The sequence below is a fragment of the Stenella coeruleoalba genome (genome assembly GCF_951394435.1).
Source record: "Stenella coeruleoalba genome assembly, chromosome: 10".
Classification (NCBI taxonomy): Eukaryota; Metazoa; Chordata; class Mammalia; order Artiodactyla; family Delphinidae; genus Stenella; species Stenella coeruleoalba.
Window position 1 is genome coordinate 99,934,797 of NC_137156.1, and position 14,597 is coordinate 99,949,393.

The window sequence follows — 14,597 nt, forward strand, 5'->3', positions numbered from 1 at the left end:
CCACTGGATGACTTGAAATACAGCACATTAATTTTCCTAAACTCAATCTGGTAAATGGTTACATGTCATTCACTATTGATGCCAATGCTGTTTTGCTGAATGCCTTGAAAATAAAATTTTTGTCATGATTTAAAATGTTTCCCTTTAAAAATAATATACCAGTGTTTAAAAATACCTGAGGTCCGTCAGTAGGGGTAGTTTAAGTGTAGTTGGAGTAAACTGGGAATCAATTCAGTTAAGGCCAACTCCCACTACTAGACCTGTACTTCCTTCCCAGTATAATAAACAGAGTATGCAATTATGAACCTGGGAACAAAGTTCCCCTAGTTGGAAGAAAAGCAAATATGTCTGCAAATCTCAAATGAGATTAACAACTGAGCATTAACTGCAGAAAAATAAGTGCCTCAGGACCAAACCTCAATATTTGGAAGAAGCCCTTGTGGTTGGGGAAAAGTGAACCAAGGCACAATCTTTCATCTCTAGAAGCTAAATGTGGATGGAACTGCATGTGTGCACTGTTGCAGGGTGGAGACCATGTGCTATTTATCATATTGTCCCCAGGACTTAGCAGAGGGCCTGGCACAAAATAAGCACTCAGTAAATGTTTGTGGAATGAAAGAATTCTGCATTATAGTTTATACAGTGTTTCTCCAGCTTTTGAAAATGTGGCCCCACAGTAAGAAATACATTTTACACCAACTCCTGGTACATACAAATACATACACACGCACACACATAACACAAAAGTTATGAAGCAACACTTTAGGGGAAGAATTCTGATAGTTTCTGTTCTCTTGTGTTCTGTATTATTTGACTTATAAAAAAAATTGGTTATGACCCAGTAAACTGATTTCATAATCCACTAATAAATCAAGACCAGTAGTTTAAAAAATAGATTTATGCTATTTCTATTTCTATTGCTTAACTTCTTACATTTTTAGGCTTTACTAACTATAGATCACTTTTTAAAATGACAATTTTTATTGTTAGTTAGTTTACACTGTTGTGTTAGTTTCAAGTGTATAGCAAAGTGACTCGGTTATACATTTATATGTTCTTTTTCAGATTCTTTTCCATTATAGGTTACAAGATATTGAGTATAGTTCCCTGTGCTATATAGTAGGTCCTTGTTGTTTACCTATTTTATGTATAGTAGAAAATCGCTTTTTTTTTAATCTGGAAGAAAGTTTAGAAACTATTCAGATCAACTCTAAAATGTTGTACCAGTTATAAGCTCACTGTGGTGAGATTCCACTTAGTCAATATTGTTGAATTATGAGTATTTCTCCACGAAAAACAGATTGGCCCTACCTCACACCATACACAAAATTTAACTCAAAATAGATCATAGACCTAAATGTAAGAGCTAGACCTATAAATTTGTGGCCACCAGAGGTGGGAGCAGGGAGAATTAAAGGAGGGTGGTCAAAAGGTACAAACTTCCAGTTATAAAATAATTTAGTACTAGAGATGATAGATATTCACTAAACTTATTGTGATAATCATTTCATGATGCATGTAAGTCAAATCATTTATACGGTACACCTTAAAGTTATACAGTGCTGTATGTCAATTATATCTCAATAAAACTGGAAGAAAAATAATTTAGTACTAGAGATGTAATAGACAACATGATAACTATGGTTAACACTGCTGTATGATATATAGGAAAGGCATTAAGGATTAAAGCCTAAGAGTTCTCATCACAAGGAGAAAAAAGTTTTTTCTTTTCTTTTTATTGTATCTATAAGAGATGATGAATGTTAACTAAACGTATTGTGGTAATCATTTCACAATTTATGTAAATCAAACCATCATGCTGTACACTTTAAACTTATACAGTGATATATGTCAATTATTTCTCAATAAAAGTGGGGGAGAAAACTCTGTCAAACTAAAAATCATTGGATTGTACATTTAAAGTGTACGGTATTTAGGGACTTCCCTGGCTGCCAATGCAGGGGACATGGGTTTGAGCCCTGGTCTGGGAAAATACCACATGCCGTGGAGCAGCTAAAGCCATGCGCCACAACTACTGAGCCTGCACTCTGGAGCCCGCGAGCCACAGCTACTGAGCCCACGTACCTAGAGCGCGAGCTCCGCAACAAGAGAAGCCACCGCGATGAGAATCTCACGCATTGCAAGGAAGAGTGGCCCCTGCTCACCGCAACTAGAGAAAGCCCACGCGCAGCAATGAAGAACCAACGTGGCCAAAAATAAATAAATAAATAAATTTTTTTTTAAAAAAGAAGGGATGCATGCAGCACTTCTATGCTGGAGTGTAGAATGCTGAGCCGTGTCAATCTGACTACCTAAACGGCAGGCAAGGAAATGGTGTTTTTCAGTGATAAATAAAGTGGTCCTCTTTGAAGTCCCTATTCAGCTGTGGCTCTTAACTTCCTATTTTATGGGACAGGTGGAGAGCATGAATCTATTGAATTAAGCTCTGAACCTTCTCCGAGGTGATAACCATCCTCATAATGTTTTACTTTAAACTGCAAACAAGGACCAGCTGCCCTAGAGGAAAAAGAACTAGCCATCCCCAACCAATTAAGACGCTAAAGGACTGGAGCAAGTAATCCTGGGCAAGTAATTGATAAGCTGCTTAAAATCACAGTTTTTATGCACCTTTGCTCCCCAAGGACGGCCAGGCCCAGAACAGGATGTTCAGTAAATGGGATTGGAAAAAGGTAAGGAAAGTCAGGCCTCAAGTCCAGAAGACTAGGAGGCTTTCTGGCTGGACATCTATCAACCCCCTTTGGATGGGTCACGATAAAGGGAGCGGCAGGAAATGAAGCTGCCCAGAGTCCACCTGGTCCATGCACGAGGAAGCTCGACCCCAAACTGCTCCTCAAACTGCAAACTTAAGATTCCCATGCCCCGCGTCCCGCCCCAGCCCCGCACCATGTGTCCGGGTCCCTCAGCGTAAAAAACACTGCTGAAGAAGTTTAAAAATTCTGTCAGAGGTTAATGAATACTTTAAATTTTTGCAATTAAAACTTTGTCGCTCTAAGTAAATAATGAATACCAGTGGGAAGTACAAATGCGAAAGCGGGGGGAGCAGAGTGTGCAGCGCCATTGCGTATGGGATAAAAACCAGGTGCTCCTAAATATGCTCTTCTCTTCTTTTTTTTTTTTAAGAATGTCATCGAAAAGAACTTGAGGAAAAGAAAAAAACAAAACAAAACACCCGCAGACCACTGCGAAGGCGAGACCCGCGGGCCTGGAGAGGGAGGGCAGCTCCGGAACTCCACACCTCGGCTCTCCCCGACGTGACCGTGGGCATCTTCCTGGGCTCCGGCCGGTCCCTCCTCAGGGAAAATGGGACCATTTCTGGGTCGCCTCCCAGCGGCGGCTGTGAGGAACAAGCAAGGCCGGGCGCAGAGTAGGGGCTCCAGGGAAGGTGGGCGCGGCGAGCAGGAGTCCTACTGTGCGCGGGGCGGCGGCGCCCCGGCCGCTCCCCTCCCCCTCGAGCGCCCCCCCCCCACGCCCGCCCCGCGCCCCCGCCCCCGCCCGCCCCCGGCCCGGCCTGGCTCAGCGGCTGCAGGCGGGGCCGACCGCACTCGGAGCCCGAGCCGGAGCCGCCGCCGCCTAGGGCGCTGGGTCGGCCACCGGGACACCGGAGCGGACCGCTAGGCTACCGCCGCAGGTCAGGGTCGGGCTGCCAGGGGCGGTCGGGGCAGCGGCGCCGGGCGAGGGCCCGTGGACGGAGGGGTTCGCCGAGGGGCGCGGGGCTCCTGAGGGACCCGCGCTGAGGCGCGCTCCGGGGGGCAGGGGCCGACGGGCTCTGGGACGGAGGGGCCCCGGGCGGACGGGTCGTGGTCCGAGGGCACCGGGGCTGACAGGTCCCGGCCGAGGGTCGCGCCCTGAGGAGAAGTCCCGGCGCAGGGCTAATACACAGGCGGCGGAGGGCACGGGCTGCGCGCCGGGCGCGCGGGGGAGAGCGGCGGTCCGCGCCGGCGACGCAAGCCCGTGCGCTCCGCGCGGCCGTGACGGGCCCTTCGGCGCGCGCCTGACCGGGGGTCTGAGAGAACCTGGGTCTTCGAGCCCCGGCGAAAGTGCGCAGGGTCCGAGAGCTGCTCCCGGGGTACTTCGGGGCCGGGCACGGGATCCCGTGCGGGTGCGTCCCGCGGCGACGGAGTCCGGCTCCAGCACCCAGACAGTGACCATTGCGGGGTCGTGGTGACAGTTAAGTTAGGGGCGCACTTGGGGGTCACCCAGCCTAGGTGCCCTTAAGCACTTTGCTGGCGGTGAGCCGAGTGGAAGGGCCGGGGATGGGGGCTGGCTTGCCGGAGGGCAGGGGATGGAGAGCGCGGCCCCCTCCCACCCCCGCAGTGGTCGGGAAGATGGCCTGCCGGCGCCTTGGTTCCTCCACGTGCCAGGCTCGACTCCTGCTCTTCGGAGCCTGACTGGGGTAGGTGGAGGTAGGGCAGCTAAACCGAAGTCTCTGGTCCCTCCGTGTAAGGGGTGGAAAGTGGGTGTGTATTTGTGGTACTTTCTGTCTCGGTATTTGGGGAGGAGCCTGAGGTAAGGAGGCAGAAACTGGGAGTAACCTATCTGCTGGTTTTATATAAGGTCACTTGTTAGGTAAAGAAGGGGCCTTTACCTCTGCTGGTGATCAGAAGGCTGCGTTTCTAAATTCTTAACTCCCATTGCTTAGGTGAGTCGGCTTCTGTAACTGCACTTTGTTGAAATGTGTTGGTGATGCGTACCAAATTTGCAAGATGATGATCATGATGATCGTGGTGATGATATTATATCGTTACTATTTTGTTGTGTTCTTGTTTTACCGCGAGAATTTAATTCACTTGGGTCTGAGAATAATGGTTGGGAAAATAGTGTCAATTATTTTAAGAAGCATAAAGTAAAAAAAAAAAAAAAACTGGTCTGTCATGAAGAAGCTGAAGTTTTCTTCTTTTCCTTTCAAAATTGGGGTCAAAATGTAAAATTAATTTGTATAGATCATCATCTGAAAACAAAACCAGGCAAGATGACTGAGTTGTATGAAAAACTCGATTTTAAAGTACATTATTTTCATGTTAACTTTTTATCATTCATGAAACAAATTGTAACTGGAGTTACTGAGAGAGCAATGACTGACACCCTTTAGAAGGAGCTGGGCAGTTCTTGTCAGATCCCAGGTATTCGGTGGCAGTCTTCTTGTTCATAGCTAAGTGATCAATCGCTGACTGAAAACAGGACCTCCTGATGGTCTAGATGATTTAGAAAACCCTTTTGGAATAGAGACTGACATAGACACTCATTGCAGCTTCTTTCTAAAGAAATACCTTCCACTCCTATGAAAGTTCTGTAGAAAATACTCAGAGATGCTACCAGTTAGCTTTTGCAGTGATATTTCCAAAGATCTTTTTCAAGTTTGAAAACAATTTTTGTGTTGTCTGTTTTCAATCAGATTCACTCTGAAGTTTGTACGGCACCATAGTATTCTTTAATATACAAAATTGTAAAATGAATGCTGTTAGCTAAAAAGTGAGATTGGTTACAGAAGCATCCATTTTTGTCTTAATGTGAACTTCTCATCATTCTCCTTTATTTAAATTATAATGATATTTGACACTTCACTTGCCGATGATTATATCTTAAATTTAAAGGTCTTAGAATCAATTAGTGACCGACTGCTCCATCTTTTGCAAATCAGTGGAAGGGGGGAAAAACCTGGTGATTTAATTTTTAAATCAGAACTTTTTCATGTTTAGAAGTTTGTTTCTTGCTTTTATGATAACTGCTATGAAAACATGGCATCAGTGAAGTATAAAGTTTTGGAGAATTCCAGGCTAAGTTTTTTGGGCACTTTTTTTTCATTCTTTTAAATTTAAAAGGATATAATTTCTTTTTTTAATTAAAACTAAAATATCCACCAGCGTCATATTCTTTATTAAACTTAGAATACCTTGAAAATAGTTTTGCAATTGGCATTTTTAGTAATTAAATACACTATTTTCTTTGAAGGGACTAGTTTCCTTACTGTTCGTTTCTTTGTATATTTTTCAGAACTACATTTTAAAAACCATTAAATTGTAGTTTTTAAAAAATCACAATATTAATTCCAAAATCCCTGTGACATTAAAGTTGTATTGTTCCTGTGTATTAAAATTTATACAGAGAAAAAAAAGTATGACTTTAGGATTATGCATTAGAAATAATACATTACTGATCACAGCTAATTGCTCTTAGTAAGTTATATGACTATAAACAAATGCTTATTTTTCTCTTCTGTAATTCTCTGAAAATAAGGATGTTTGCCACTAACCCTAATTATCAAGATCATTTTGTATTCGAAAGCTGTGTGAGTGGCACAGCTGTGGAAGCATACACAGGTATTAATAATACATTTCATTTAGTTTTCGAATTGTGAAATGGTTTTTAATAACGGGAGACTCATGAAAACAATATTAAAATAATACTTTACAAATGTTTTATATATCCTGGTCTATTACTTTCTCTTCTTTCCTAGGATTTATATATGTCCAATGGGTAGGACAGAAAATGTTGGTCATTCTAATTTGTGGGTGTTCTGCTCAATTCACTGTCACTTGAACTTAGAAACATAATAATGCCATAAGGTGTGGCAAATATACCGGAAGAACTTTTTGGTCTCGTAGGATTCCACTAAATAAATATCAGCTGTAGAGGATTTTTTTTTTAAATCACTAATCGAGAAAACTTGTTATGTCACCAGTCTATAGGCGTAAACATATGCCCCCTGACACCTTCAAAATTGTTAAAGTGAATTTCTAACTTGCTTTTCTTATTTTTCCTAACATCTCCTCATGAGGGTAGCTCACCTCTCTTAAGGCCCTGTCCCTTTTCTCTCTTAAGGCCTAAAAGCAACGAAAAGGGCAGCGATTTAAAATGCTTATTACAAAGGTCCTTTGAAACCGATCTAATTTGACTCCACAAAAGTACAGTAAGATCTGTAAATAACCACCTTGCTAGCGTAGATAGCCCCAGTATATCAACATTCAGTTAGCTTCATAGCCTTCTAGATAAAATTTTCAAATTGAAGATTATTTGTAACCTTCCTCGGCTTTGTCGTTTACTGTTTGTATTGTATCACAATACAGGGGTAGGCTTGGGGGAGTTACATGGCATATCTTTTGAAGCTTATTTAATAAAAATGTCATGTTTTAATTTTTATTTACCTACAGTACTTAAGTAGGTTCTTGAAAGGAAATCAGCTCAAATAAAATAGACCGTATTTTGGGGAAAACTTTTGGAGATGTTAAGACAACAGCTATCCCCGATAATAGTATATACTTAAATTATTTTTTTATTTTAAAAAACAGGTTGATGTATTCTTCATATTTTTCTTCAGCAGTCAATGCACACCTATGTTTTAATGACAAATATTTAATTCAGAATGTGAATGTTTACATTTTTAACCATTTTAATTATTATAGTGAGGCAAGTCACTTATCCATTCTAAATCTCCATTTCCTAATCAATGAAATGGGAAAAGTATTGCAATTATTGTTCTGTGCTCTTTTTTTTGTATGACTTTAAGACTTTATCAGCAAACCTGTGTATCTTAAATGATATGACCTTGGCCCTGAATTTAATTGAGCTAATACTTTTCCAACTATTTAGTTCACCCTAGTATTAATTTTGAGATTATTGTTAAGAATAAACTGAAGATAATGCTTGCCATGTGGTGATCGATTTATAAAATGTTTCTGAAATGAAAAATTTCATCATTATTCAGCTTAAAACTGTATTTCCTATTCTCTGGTGACTTCAGACAAAAATCAGCCTAGGAATCATTTTTGTTTTACTGATAATATCTCTGTGAGTCCTGTGTAGACACAGTGTATATCCTTTCGTGTCCGTTTCTATGTCTAATGCGTTTAGAAGGTGCAGGCTGTGCTTTTATTTGATAAAGTTCTATTCTTTACATATTTTTATGGTGCACCCTGTAAATACTTAATGTGTGTGTTTTTTAGTGAGGCCTATGATCCTTCAGATCAAAAGACATTTTAGTATCGCAGCTTAAAGACTACATAGTGGCTGTGCTTGTCATAAAGCTTGGGGCTCTTTCTAAGAAACTGCAGCCAAAAAATAGACTTTTAATGGCTTGAAAAGTGAATCTGCCTCCTAGGAACCCAACAGTTTACTAGTAGGGACTCACTGGAAAAGCATATAATTAACTGTGCGTCATCCAAATAATAAATTTTAAATTCTCCTTATGGATTGTTAAGTAATCCATTTTATTGTCTCCTTTGCAAGCAAGTAAGGGCCTTGGTTCCAGGCCTGAACCCCTCACCCTGTTCCCTGAGTATGCAGCTACAGAGCCCAAGTGGGGACCTAACTCAAAGGATGGGGGAGCAGAAGTCAAAGAAAGGCTTAGGCCACTGCTTGTAGATGAGTGTTCCATGTTTTCAGTGGCTTCCCCTGTGCAGGTGGGGAGTGGGGAGCAGCCCTCATTTCCACTCTCTTCACGTTCTAGTTTGGCTTTCTCACAGCCATTGCTATACCTTCAGCTATTCCAGCGACCAGGCCATTCTCGACTTGAAAATCTTTGGAGGGACGGGCTGCAATGAGATTGTTTTCTCTACTGTGATTTCTCAGATGTAAAGGAAAGAAATGAAGTCATCAATTCATGTACCATGAATCATTTGCAATAGAGATTTAAAACCTTACAGGGAGGATTTACACTCAATCCTGTAGTAGTTTAGTTCAGTTTGCTTCAGTGTCTTGTTTAAGAAACATTTTTCTTCCACTTCACTGGTTTTTAGAAAATAAATTCATTGCCAGTTTTAACTGATTTTTTAAGGAGCACTTTAATTTGTGGACTCATCTAGGAGAATTGTGATGTGTGGATAAGCCTCTCTGAGACAGATTTCCTGACCTTCTGGGAAGAGTTCAGATTAGCGCAGACCTGGGGTGAGAAGTCTGCACAGTTTACCGCAGATAAGGAGAAGGTAGATAGGAGGAAGAAAAGTAGGGAAATACCCTGAGTGGGAGTGTAAGAGATCTGTGTGTGGGTTGCACAGTAACTGTACAGACACCTGGATGAAAGGGTTGGTTTCTAAGAATTTACCCTGCCCCTCGGTGACATCATAGACTTTTAGGACAGCTTCAAATTCTAAAGTTGCCACTTTGCACTGTTTCTCTCTTGGGCTCTATAAGTTGCTTCAGGAGAGGATCTGGGAAAGTGAATGCAAAGAGGATATTCTTATCCTGCGTGTTTAAGGAGTAACAACTATTCCTTTACAGTGAAGGCGATGGGGAAACATACCTATCAGACTGCCAGGGGCAACGATGAGGTGCTGGAAAGAACTCCTTAACCTTGACCCCACCCCACTGGCCTTCATTTTGCCGCCAACACCATCTGTGTCCTTTGAAAGTTTGGAGTCCACTTGCAAAATGCCAATATTTCCAGCAGGGTTAATTCTTTAAGACATCCTCAGCAAAAATTTGAAAGGTTAGCTCCTGGTTTGCTTGCTACCTGCAAACAAGGCTTTTAAGGAATAGTAAACACACTTGGAATTTGAAAGAGGGGATCAGGAGAAGGAAAAATAAAATTAAAGTGATTCATGTCCCCAGTTTTCCATAAACTAACCTTCATGAAACCAAATATGAAAATAGCCACTTGAAATAGCCGTGATAGGAAGGAATATGTCCCACACATGCATTTGTTTTTCTCTTAAAAATCAACACACGAGAATTTCCTGGCGGTCCAGTGGTTAGCACTCTGTGCTCTCACTGCCAGTGGGCCCAGGTTTGATCCCTGGCTGGGGAACTAAAATCCCACAAGCTGTGTGGTGCCGGGGGGGGAAAAAAAGAAAAAAAATCAACATGCATTGTAATTCTTCCTTGAACCATTTTTTTCCTTCAGAAAAACAAATTGTCATTGCTAAATGTCAGTTTATCCAAGAAATCTTATCAGATTTAAGGCCAGGAGTTAGTTGTTGGTTCATGTAATTAGATATCTGAATATTACCTCTCGCTATGTCTTTTCTCTGTGACGTTAAACAAATTATGTAATCTCTTCATGAGTTCTTCCAGACGTTTAAAGTAGCTTTCTAATAGATTGAAATGAGAGGAGTCTTTCAATCATGTCATAAACAATATGCCAAAGACATACAAATAATGCCTAATACTTTGGCAGATCCACAGATCACAAAATTTTATACCTAGTTTATTTTGCCTTTTATTTTTTTTGCCAAAAATAGTTATGGGAAGCCAACATGTATCTGATAGAAATAGAAGCTTAGCAGTCACCTCAAAAACAAGTTCATTAATTCTGTGAATCAGCTGATAGGCAGTGTTTAACAAGTATAGGCCACCCTCATGGGTATGACTAAGCATATTGCTTACTTGTCATTCACTTTTCCACGGTGTTACTGAAGTCTGAATCTAAATCAGAGAATCCCCAAGTCTTACTGTACTCAATGTTGTTCTTTTCTGTCAGTTGATAATTACCTGGGTTTTGTAAACAGTGTTTAGATTGTGTAAGGACAAGTACTTATAGAAAATCTTTCTCTTTTTTATATGGTGGATGGAGTTATGAAAGAGAACAAACACATGAATGGTATATATATATAAATGAAGAAGATACTGTAACAAATTATTTGCATATGTTAGTAAAATCCAGAAGAGTGAAGAAAACACTCAGGCATTTGCCATTGTAGGATTACTACATGTTTTCCTAAAGCATTTGGAACTAATTAGAAATACCCTGGCTTTATTTAAAGGGAATATAATATATTTTTAAACTTGGTTTTCAACAAGGTCCAAGTTTGTTGACTTTTAGGACTAGAGCAGTGCAATGTTTACAAAAACATAAGAGTATTAATTTCTTGAAGCAGGTACTAACTGGTTTTATTCCTTTTTGTATCTCTAGCACATAGCATGGTACTTATTAGGCACTTAATACATGATTTTAAAAGAATAAAGAAATAATCTAAAGTGTGGTCCTTGGCCCAGCAGCATCAGCGTCATCTGGGAACTTGGTAGAAATGCAAATTCTCGGGCCCCACCCCAGACCTACTGAATCAGAGTCTCTGGGGATGGGGCCCGGTAATCTGTCCCTTAACAAGCCCTTCAGGGGATTCTCATGTGTAGTGTTTGGAAACCTCTCACTCCAGGTGATCCTTGCATCCCATCTGAGAGCCTAGAGCCCAATGCTCTGCGCAGTTAATTTGGATTATTTTTAGTAGGCCTTACTTTTGCCTATAGTTAAGTCCCTTGCCATATTATCCTATTGGTAGACTCTCTTGAGGTCATCCTGTAAAATTACCTCTGTTGGTTTGGCATTTTATTACTTAGAGAAGCTCAGGCTTGTTTTCAATAAGCTTGTGTCAGTAGAGGCTCCCCGGCTCCCATCTTAGTCCAAGCATCACTGGTTCCGCTTACCTTAGAATGGTTGCCATGAATCCTGAGTCTCCAAGTTCAAAGACTGGATTTTATAAAATCTCTGAGGATGATATGGCCCTAGAGGACCCACATTAAACAGACTTACAAGATATGGATTTGTAAACTTCAGTTCCAGTTTAATAACAGTAGAAAATGTGTCAGTCTTAGCGATTGTTGATGACAGTTTTTTTTAAATCCTAAAATTCTGTAATTCAGGAATTGAAGAAACTTGCACTCTTATGTGTAGCTGATGTCACTGACACTTAGTTCCGCCTGCTAAAAAAGCAATTGGGCAATATATTGCACCCTCTGCTGCTATACCCTCACTTCTGAGATTTTTTTCCAAAGAAATGTAGGACATAGGACAAGCCACATACACAAAGACCTTCATGCGAACATTGTTATAGGAACCAATATTTGGAAATAACTATTCAACAGCAGGGGAATGGTTAAGTAGATTATGGTGTAATCACTAGGTGGAATGTTATGTAATTATCAATGACAAATTAGAAAACTAGAGCAAACCTGAAAAATATTTTTTAAAAAGTAACATAAAGAATGTATGTCACCATTGATTGCAACCTTATATAAACATGTATATATAAAGTCTGGAAGGGACTATACAAAAATTATGACAGTTATATTAAAATAGTGAGGTATTGGGGCTTCCCTGGTGGCGCAGCGGTTGAGAGTCCGCCTGCCGATGCAGGGGACACGGGTTCGTGCCCCGGTCCGGGAAGATCCCACATGCCGCAGAGCGGCTGGGCCCATGAGCCATGGCCGCTGAGCCTGCGCGTCCGGAGCCTGTGCTCTGCAACGGGAGAGGCCACAACAGTGAGAGGCCCGCGTACCACAAAAAAAAAAAAAAAAAAAAAAAAAAAAAGTGAGGTATGGAGGGCTTTTTGTTTTTATATTTTTCTCTTTTCCAAAGTTTAGCCAGTAATATAAAATTACGTCTATAATTAAAAGCCTACATTTATTGCTTTTTTTAAGTATGTCTGTGACGCTGATCAGTAAAGATCAAGCAAAAAGTAAATTAAACATTGAGAACCCCTCTAGCTTTTTTATTCCTTTAAAGCCATCGACAATAATGTGAGACACTACATGAATTCATTGCTATTATACCCAGTTTTATTTCATACATAATTTTACTTCATATATTGGGCTTCTCTGTACTCTGCTGGACTTGCCTGTATTTGGGTGGAAAAAATATCCCATCTTTGTAACAGCCTCTTAATTTTCTCAGCCATACATAAGGTTTGATTTTGTTGATTTCTTTGGGCCTGTGCACTCTTTGATCTTTAGCATACACCAACAACCAAGCTTTTTTTTAACAGTGGTTTCCAGAGCTATTTTATTTTCAAGCTCCCCCCCCTTTTAAGTCTTTTTCTAAAAAATATGTATATCTATTATGGGGTTTTTCCCCCTAAAATTAAATAACCTCAGGATAGTTATTTGTCTTCTAACTCTTGACAGAATACTGAACTTATAACCATAAATAGCTGATGGAGAAGCACATGAAGGTAAACTTCTACTACAAATGGTCATTATGAGACCTTGATGTAATTTGTGATCATAATTTTTAAAATAACAAGAGCTTTAAAATAGCAAATGAGTAGAGGTTTCCCAAAATCTTGTCAGACCTCTGAGTGAACACTGTAAAAGATATATATATATATACACACACACAAACACACACATACACAGCAATATATATATATGTGTGTGTGTGTGTGTATACAATACACATACACAGAGCAATATCCTTTGAATTAATTAATTTTTCCTTTTTTCTGTTGCATTGTTCTAGAAATCCCAAAGGGAATATTAAGTAGTTTTGCCTTTGACCCAGATTACAGGTTACATTTTTCTTGTCACTTTCTTTGGAACTTCTTTTGAGAAATTTATATCAGTCCGATGTCTTTGGAATAGTCTTTATCTAAATGAAAACAAAGTTTTAAAAGCTTTTTAGAAACTTTATATCAGGGATACTAAAGTAATATTTCTCTCTTCTTTCGCTTCCCCCCAAACCCCCTGCCCCTACCATTTCTGATGATTTAATTCTCAATACAGCCCAAGGCAAACCTCAGCTAACAAAACTCAGTTTATGGCTCTCAGAATTTGTGGGTAACACAAACTTGGCGATGATACCCACCCCCCCAGAGCAAATCTGAGAAGAAGCTCCTTTTTAATGAAGACTTAACTTCTTCAACCAAAATCTGTTGAGCTCCTACTTTGTGCAGAGAGCTGTTTTAGAGAAGGAGGATAAAGCAATGAACAAGACAGACAAGTACATCCCTCCTGACGTTCATGAGTATTGTTATCTAGATTTAACAAGGATGTTAATGGGCGAGATGGTGACTAAGAGTAAGCAATAGCCTAATCCCTGCCTTGTGACCCGGCAGCGTTGCCAGGCCAGCCTGGAGCCAGGTGGCTGTCTTTCAGTTATGTGTGAAGTAGGGAAAAACCTGTGTCCTTGAATATTTTTCCTAAATCTCTTATTATTACGTATTTTAGGTTATATGTATGTAGTATGTATCACACATAATGTATAATGTATTTACTATATTACTTTCTCCCTCAGTAGTAAAGTTTATTAGCAAAAGATGTAGGAATGCATCTTTTGTTAATAAGCTATTAACTATTCTTGAAAATCCAAATGATAGGGTACTTACTCACTTTGCAGAGGGGTTTATTTTATAATATTCTCAAAATGGATATATTTAAATGGTTAACTATCCAAGTGAATATAGTTCCTAACTTTATTTACAAAAAAAAGTTATTTACACCTAACAAAAATGTAAAACAAATTTCACTGGGACTATCCCATTCGAGTGAAAAAAAAAACACACAACTTTTTTTCCCTGGGAAATAAAGTTAGCTACTTACCTTTAAAAGCATATTTAGAACTTTTACATATCTGGAATATAATATTTGAGTAAAGGGAGACCCAGATCTTATTTCAAATGACCATCCTTTGGTCAATTTAAGTATTATAGCTATTTCCAACTTCTATATTCACAGTCCAGTTGTCTGACTACCATTTCAGTTGTTTTTAAATTCGCAGAAAATATATTACTGACCGCTTAGAGAGAAATCCTGAACAGCATGAAACTTTTGGGAAAAAATGATAAGGAAAATAGATTTTGAAGGAATTTATATGAAGTTAAAAAGAATTAATTTTTTCATATATAGACATGGACTATTAAAGTACATTTCAA

At 39.9% G+C, this 14,597-nt stretch overlaps 1 protein-coding gene across 4 annotated transcripts in view; it reads left to right on the forward strand.

The window, feature by feature from the left end:
• Positions 1-3,342: 3,342 nt before the first annotated feature.
• Positions 3,343-14,597, forward strand: part of LOC307193293 (peroxisome proliferator-activated receptor gamma) — a 216,665-nt gene continuing 205,410 nt past the window's right edge. For 2 of the 4 annotated variants that reach the window (XM_079935056.1, XM_079935048.1), the window contains exon 1: positions 3,534-3,649. The gene's annotated coding sequence lies outside the window, so the exon portion shown is untranslated. Of the gene's footprint in view, positions 3,404-3,526; positions 3,650-14,597 lie in introns of those variants that run through there. The other 2 variants (XM_079935050.1, XM_079935051.1) reach the window with 2 other exon arrangements.